This window comes from Trichoplusia ni, chromosome 17 (assembly GCF_003590095.1).
Source record: "Trichoplusia ni isolate ovarian cell line Hi5 chromosome 17, tn1, whole genome shotgun sequence".
Classification (NCBI taxonomy): domain Eukaryota; kingdom Metazoa; phylum Arthropoda; class Insecta; order Lepidoptera; family Noctuidae; genus Trichoplusia; species Trichoplusia ni.
The window spans coordinates 3,052,385-3,060,962 of NC_039494.1; positions in this window are offsets into that span (position 1 = coordinate 3,052,385).

The following is an 8,578-nucleotide window of genomic DNA, read 5'->3' on the forward strand; positions in this document are numbered from 1 at the left end:
GGAACAGTTGTCAAAAACTAAATGAGGGAAAACGGGGAAATGGTAGAAATAAACTTAATGTTATTTTTTTAGGGTTACGTTTCCAAAAGTATAAAAGGAGAAGCCTATTTCTCAGACTCAGCTCTTTGTTAGTTCCTGTCACCAGGCTGTATGTATCTCATGAACCGCGTAGCTATTTACATGTTCAATTATGATGTATTTCTGTAGCTGCTAAACCAAAACCTTTTTAAAATATAACTTTTGGTTAACAACGCTTGGTACGGTCAAACATTTAATTAATAATAATTTAATTAATATTTTTTTATTTTTGGTAACACAGGTTTTTATCTCGATTTTATGTTCACATGAGATCATTTTACATAGCGGGCGGGCCCGCAGGCAGCAGTTTGTATACAATAAATTGGCTTAATTTAAAACGTATCTTGCCATTATTTTTATCCTCCGAAAATGTTCCGTTTTATAATCCCAAGTGAATCACAGCTCATTCTTATTAATTGTATCGCTAGTAGTGTATTTACGAGACAAAACATTATTTTTTACGATACTTCTGAGTAATGGTATCCTTTATAGTAATGTAGAACAAAGTCAATGATTATAATTTAAGGATGGGTTAAAGGGTTTAATAAAGTAAGGTATTTTATTTCCTATATAGGGTAATGAAATAAATATAAACAATTTATTGTATTGGTTGGGAGGTAGTTCGGAAAACTTCCATGTTTATGGCAGGTCGGTGCTTATCTTTAATTTTTGAATAATAATACGTACTGTTATTTAATGGAACAAATATTTAGCCACAGGATCATGGCCAGATTTGGTCTTTATCTTTGTATTTTTAAGTACTTGCAGAACATATTTTTACATTACATAACACACTTTTTTTTGACACTTTTCTACATTTATAACAAGACTTCTGCATCTGTGTTAACGAATAAAACAAATTTATTTTTAAAAACTATTTTCGTCGACACATTTCGGATTCTGAAAAAAATTCGCCCGTTTCAATCAGCGTTTTTCGCATGTCCACTACTCTTTTTCAACCTGTCCTAGCTTGTTAATTATCGTATGGGACGGGCCAGTGCAGTGACCTCAGGAAATAAGGTCAGGCAGTAGCTTCGAGGACTGAACTGCGCTGCCGGCCTAATTGGTACGAATTTTAAATTGACTAGCGTTTTTCACTTGTTCGCCGAACTTTAAGCAAGCAGGATTCCTTTTATAAGTGGAGTTACGAGTTATTTTATTTGCATTTAGATCATTGTACGTGTGTGTATTTGGGGAACTTATTTAGCTGAAATTTGACTAACTGAATCTTAGGGATGAAATTCGTTTCCAATCATTATGAGTAACATTTGAAAGCCATCCTCGGGGTCTCGAAAAGGGTGGAAATAGAAGCATAGAACGAGATTTGTATGTTTAAGTTGATTATCTTGCTTATTTTTACGACTGGAATTTAAAAGAGAACGATGTCGGATTGGAAATGACAACTGCAGCGAAAACAAGAAAATATATTCTTAGAAACCAGAAGTGAGGACAGGTTTTTAAAAAGCAAGCACGGTTACGTCACAAACAATTAAACCCAATCATTACAAAGATAACTTAAAGTTAATACATCAAACTCTAATTACTGCAAAGGAATATGAATGAATGGCAATTATCGAAATAACAATATGGCTGCTATGCTGAATAAATACAACGAAGGTCACGGAGATGTTCCAGCAAGGCCAGCTGACAGCGGAGAGAGCGTTGCTAAGAGCGCTCCGTCTTTTATAGCAGACTGCTTGTCAAATCCCAGGTTCGAAAGAGGTTTCACTAAGGATCTTGAAGGAGGTTTCACTTTGAAAAGGAGGTTTCGTTAACACGGCCGTTCCTGACAGCGAGGCGTCCTCGACCGCATCTTGCTTGGAATCTTCACTATCTCAAGCATCACCAGACTGCTGTCGCTCTCAGACTAGAAATAATCATCTGCAAAATGACAACAACACATACTAAACATTTGTTTTCTTGCGACACTTGTGTCGAAGCTGGAAAACAGAAACCATTTGAAGTGATTTTGTTAAGTACGCGATAGTGAGCGTGCACTCCCACCATCAAGTACCCAACAAGCGAACAGAAAGATTTCAGGAATGTTATTGAAATGGTAAACTTAAAAGCTATGACTTAAAATTATTGCACAGCAAAATCTGATTCTTAAAAGTAAATAAACTTAAAAGCTATGACTTAAAAATATTGCACAGCAAAATCTGATTCTTAAAATTAAAATGTAAATGGAACTTAGTAACATTCCAAGCAATGAAATTCCCAACTTTCATTGTGTAGAATGCTAGCCAAGATAAACAGATGGTATTGAAGCTGATATACTTAACCAGGTCGGAAGCCATGAACTGTAGGTCCAGGCCAAACAGAAGCCATAAGCCAGAGGTTCAGACCAAACAGAAGCCATGAACCATAAAGTCCAGGCCAAACAGAAGCCATAAGCCAGATGCTCAGACCAAACAGAAGCCATGAACTAGAAGCTCAGGCCAAACAGAAGCCATGAACCAGAGGTCCAGGCCATACAGAAGCCATAAGCCAAAGGCTCAGACCAAACAGAAGCTGTGAACCAGAGGTCCAAGCCAAACAGAAGTCTTAATGTTGCTCCGCATTCTCGGAGACAGCACAGCATGCGTCCAGCGTGACTCGCCGCGCCAGATCACCATACGCCCGGCAGCCGCAGCCGAACCAGCCAGCAGTTCCAGCTCGCAGGGGCGATGTAGCTGTACACGTAGGAACTTACAGGACTCCCGCCTGTCAGAGTCGAGCTTTGCTGCGCTCCACGAAGCCTTCTACAGAGTCGCCAGCAGCGTACGCTCGTGGTTGTTCTGGTTAGTGTAGTCGTATTGACAACGCTGATTGTCTGTAAACAATTCTGAGGCACGCTATCTCCTGAGGGACAAATGCTTCTCGATTAGGGTTACGGTTGTCAAGTATTACGTCACACACTATAGAGCATGACACTTGTGTAGAAGCCTACCAGAGCCTCAATTTTTCTTGAGCTCGGCCGCTCCTGACCATTATCAAGAAAACGTCCAAAGTAATCTATTTCAGTATCTACGAAAGAAATATTTTTAAATTAACCGAATAAAAACCAGCATTCGTGACAGTACTCAAAACTTGACAACAAATAAAGTCCTTCTTGACACATAGGTACTAACAAAAATTCAACTAAGTCTGTTATTTTAAGTTTCGCATTCGTCGCAGCAGCCCTTATTCGAGTATCAGTAATACCTCTGACTATTATTGCAACTTTCAGATCGTCAGACAAACCTTTTTGGTATAAAACGCAAAAGAGACTTTCGGCATATGTCATGAACTTATTTAAATGTTACACATAACCTCAACGAGCTAATATTCAACCTAAGGCCCGATCCCGCGTGGAATCACGGCAGCTATATGAGTTATCACAACGTCTATGACCACTTCATGGACTACGGAACACATAACGATGTTTAGAATCAAGGTACGCTCGCGACCACGAGAACGCTCACGGTGTTTATGCGATGATAAAACGATCTACTTCTCAACGTGCGAGAATGATAACGACACGATCGACGCGAATCGTTTCGGTTTTTAACACTTTTTCGAACGTTCGGGCATGTCTCAGGAAAAACAGAATAAAAATAAAAAGCTCACCGATACTCGTGGCACAGTCAAAAATAAAATTTGCAGTAATTAGATGAAATTCAAACAAATCCTTTACTTTAACTTAAAACAGATGGCACAAACAGCACAAAGCACGTGGTCTATCCCACTTCTGATCTTAGAAACCAGAAGTGAGGACAGGTTTTTAAAAAGCAAGCACGGTTACGTCACAAACAATTAAACCCAATCATTACAAAGATAACTTAAAGTTAATACATCAAACTCTAATTACTGCAAAGGAATATGAATGAATGGCAATTATCGAAATAACAATATGGCTGCTATGCTGAATAAATACAACGAAGGTCACGGAGATGTTCCAGCAAGGCCAGCTGACAGCGGAGAGAGCGTTGCTAAGAGCGCTCCGTCTTTTATAGCAGACTGCTTGTCAAATCCCAGGTTCGAAAGAGGTTTCACTAAGGATCTTGAAGGAGGTTTCACTTTGAAAAGGAGGTTTCGTTAACAATATAAATATAATGAAAAATTGATGTCATACCCTAAATATAATAACTGCATTTCAGTTTCTCATTCTAAGAATCTGGTCTCACGGTTGGCATACCATTTTTTCTATTTTGTATACATGCAAATCAGACTAAGCTTTATAAATCGTGTAAAAGACTTACAGAACCGTTGAATGCCCGTGTAAAAGGTCACGCTAATGAATAAATAACCACAGGGCAGTTACTTATAAATACGAAAAACGTAGCTGACGTATATACTGGACAGCTGTGCACCTACTTGCTTAAAATCAAACTTTATAAATATGATTTGTAGCTGTATGCAAGAACAATACACGTAGACGGATAGGTGACATTCAAAAATGTCTATTTGTTGCAGCTCCATGAATAAATAAATAATAATATATCCTGGGACAACTCACACACGGTTATCTGATCCCAAGCTAAGCAGAGCTTGTGTTATGGTCACCAGACAACTGATAAACTTACTTATATATTTCTAAATACATACATATTATAGATAAATTACACCCAGACACCAGAACAAATGATCATGCTCATCACACAAACATTTGTCCTGGGCGGGAATCGAACCCACGACCTCCGGTATAGCGGTCAGGGTCGCTAACCACTAGACCAACAGGCCCGTCTATTAAGGTTAAAAAGACTACCCTATTTCTAACGCTCCACCTCTGCCCGTCTACTTATTTAGATTTTTATTAAATGTTGTCATAACGGCATCCAAATTCATTATTTGTTTGAATTTCGACAAATGATGAAATGTAGCCTGAATACGACGGACAGACAGACAGAAAGCGAAGCCTCAGTAATTATGTTCCGTTTTAACCCTTCGAGTACGGAATATAAATATATTATCCGATTATACCTCTTTAGTCGTATATTATTTCACGTTTCTATACCTAAAATAGCTTTCTGGAATTTCAAAGCTACATCGGTCACTAACTTTGTTTAGATATTTCTTCTCAGTCTAGTTGGATAGGAAGAAAACTCGAGTAAAAAGTAAAAATATACCAGTCACAGAAAATAAATGATTTCATATAATTTCCTATAAAAGCAGCCTTATACTACATGCAGTATTGAATCCTCCTGTAACTCGATTAGCAAGAGATTTCCTAGTACACAATCAAGATACTATAAAGCGCTAATAAGAGCGTGCTTGCAAACGTGTTAACATAATCCCTTGCGTGCAACACATTGGCTTCGCAAATGCGATTTTAATGCTTATAAACTGCAGTAAGCCTTGTATCTAGGAGCTGTGGACTAGCTGATGTGTGGATGAAGGGTTTAGCTGACAGTTACGGATGTATAGATAGATATCTTACATAATACGATGTTCTGTTATGATGACTGGAATGAGGGTTTGTTCAGAATAATGATTTTGTGTAGTAATTACCTTCTTTGATTTTTTTTTCATAAGTAACATACGAAGCACTCAGACTGTGAAAAAGCATTCATGCATCACACAAATGCTTGTCCTACGCGGGGTTTGAACCCGAGGCACGTCATGCTCAAGGATTATGGCGTGGTGATCTATAAAAATTTTATAATATCAAATTGCGTATCAACTGTTTTAATTACTTGGATTTCGGTCAACATAAAGGGGAAATGAAAGTGTCCTTCGTAAAATAAAAGGCTGATGTATAACGAACGATATGAGAGGCGTAATAAAAGCCTGCCACTTGGCACTACTGCCTGCATTTCTTTTATTTTTGCTCGAAGGCGAAAGCCAAATGTGCTTTCGTTTTAATCTAATATTTTAGACAAATGCAACTAGAAAGTCAGTCTACGCGATTGTTATGTCAAAAATTCTGTCTAGTCACGTTCTGCTTCAAGATATTTCATTATTGTGTTTTCAATAGACGGTACGGAATAAATTTAATAAAACATGTCTGCGGCCTCAGGAATGCAATGTTTTGTGCATAGTTACTGTAGAGCATGTTTTGACTTTTATTACTAGTTATTAAGCCGCATAACTACGATGTTATTGGTTGTTTGTGTATTTCAAATGTCTGTGTATTCAGTTTAGAAATAAAATTGTATAGGTCTTGAGGTTTTATAAAGTTTCACTCAAAATCCATTTTTTTTATTTCGAGAAGGTCGTTCTCCAGGTTTTTAAAAACTTACATCACTCACAGTTGCATGTTTTCGCAATTTCGTCATTTCTATCGAGAAAAACCGGAAAGTTATGGAAGCCAGAAGTCTAGTCCAATCACTTAAATATAATAGTGAGAGTGATAAGTGGACTTGCGACACTTAAGGTTTCGAAAAAGTAGGGTATTATTTACCCAAGCAAATTGACTAAAACTTAAATTATACTGATGGTGATATTCGTCCACTGCTGGACATGGGCCTCCCCAATTGCACCCCATAGAGATCTGTCTTCGGCTGCTCGCATCCAGCTCCTGCCAGTCCTCTTACGCAGTTAATATCGAGATAATCATGCCTACAATGCACGGGAATCCTTAGGCTAAAATAGGGATATAGGATCGGTACAAAAATGTGCACATGATGAAAATTGCTTCTGATAAGAAAAAAATCCAAACTTTTTATCTAAAAAAAAAAAGATTAAAAGCTTCGCTTCTTAGTCTAAAACATCAGTGTTATTTACCTTCTAACGCGTGTTTCGTTTACATAAATAGCAACATAGTACTGAGTGTAGTTACAGCGTTCGACAGGCAATTTTACAGCGTCTATTTTGTATTCGTGACGAGACGTAATATCGACTATCGTTCAGCTTCACGCCATAACTCATTTTACCTGACAGCGAAATTGTTCGAGCTAATGGAATTGATGTTTTCAGCGTATAGTTCATAGTATGTATATGCGTATAGATTATATAGTTACGAGTATGTAACCGACTCGCTTTTGTTTACTTATTGACAGTAATTATAAAGCAAGAGAGGAGGATTTATAAATATTTAATAAGGGGTTGTTCACGTTCTGGTTGGGCGTCCATTGTCCATTTATCTGGCGATTCCAGTAAATACACGTACTTACCGTACCAACCGTTTTAAAGTACTAAAAATGTCAGTAGGTATCTATAAAGTTGGTTTACTAGCATTCTGGAAACTAAATCTAAATCACATCCAAACCAAGCTTTGTTGTTCATATTCGCCTGTTAACATTTGGCAAGCACAACACTGTATTTCGTCACACTTTTCACATCTAACAGAAAACATCTGCATTTGACTAAATACATCTTTTGTATATAAAACATTTCATCCTTATTTACAAATACGAGAGCTGTCTGTTTAGATTTCGACCCCAGTTCATATTAAATCAAAACTTTCAACTCGAATATAACCTTTTTCTCAAGGCTACGTTCAGTATTGGCAGGCCGCCATTGTTGGCAGGATTTCCATTTAGCTCAGCCAACACATTCACACAATTATTTACCGACAATTCGCTTTTAGTACTTCCGAATTACTTTTACCGAGGCGGCACATGTTTAGTGTGTTCTATAATATTTTTTTTAGTTTTTCTTTTTCAATTAAAACTTCCTTGAAGTAATATTTCTTTAGGTGCGACTAGTAGGTAACTGGACGACAATGCAATGGAAGTCCGTTACGGCAATATGTCGCGACGATTCTGTACCATTCGGTTTTTAAATATTTTTGATTTTGTCAATAGATAGTTTAAAAAAAAATCAATATTTTTTTTTTAATGTTTACTACAATCGCATGTGACGGTTACCCGCACTCTTTTTCCCATGTTTCCAGAAACATTCAAGTCTCTAGTTCAAATACACTTAGACTCAAAACACACTTAATTTAATTAGATTAGTCCAGTAATATAATTATTACTTTTTAAGTGGTGAGTTAAGTGTACTGTTACAAAATGTCTATGGAATACATTATTGATAAGGGTATGATTAGTGAGAGTAGTTTCTTAGATTTGAAACTATCAATAATTCTAAAGTATCAAAACACTACCCGAAAAATCTATTTTTTACATTAGATCCTAAATAGTATTTAGGAACATCGCTCTTTGCATCTATTTACATGTAACTGACGCCCACGTATCTGACCTGCCGCGAGTAGTTCCGATACCACTCATGAAAACAAACAACGTTTCAAGTGTACTTATAAAGAGGAGACGATCAAAGAAGTACTTTTAGTTTTTGGTTTGATTAAAATATCTAGTTATTAGTATTATTACTTCGATTCACAATGTAAGCATTTAAGTTTGTTTCGACATACAAATTTTTGAATTTGAATTTCTTCTCTGGGTGGACGACGGAAATCGTAGAAGTGTCGACTCCATGTTTGGAAAAACAGACACACGTAATGATACGTCTTCCTTAAAGAAGTTTCATTTCATGTTTGGTCGTTTATCGGACGATTTGATAGATTTTTCAAACAGTTGTTTGTTTTATTTAGAACTCGCTCGATGAAATGTTTGTTGTGCGAATCATGCAGCTTGAG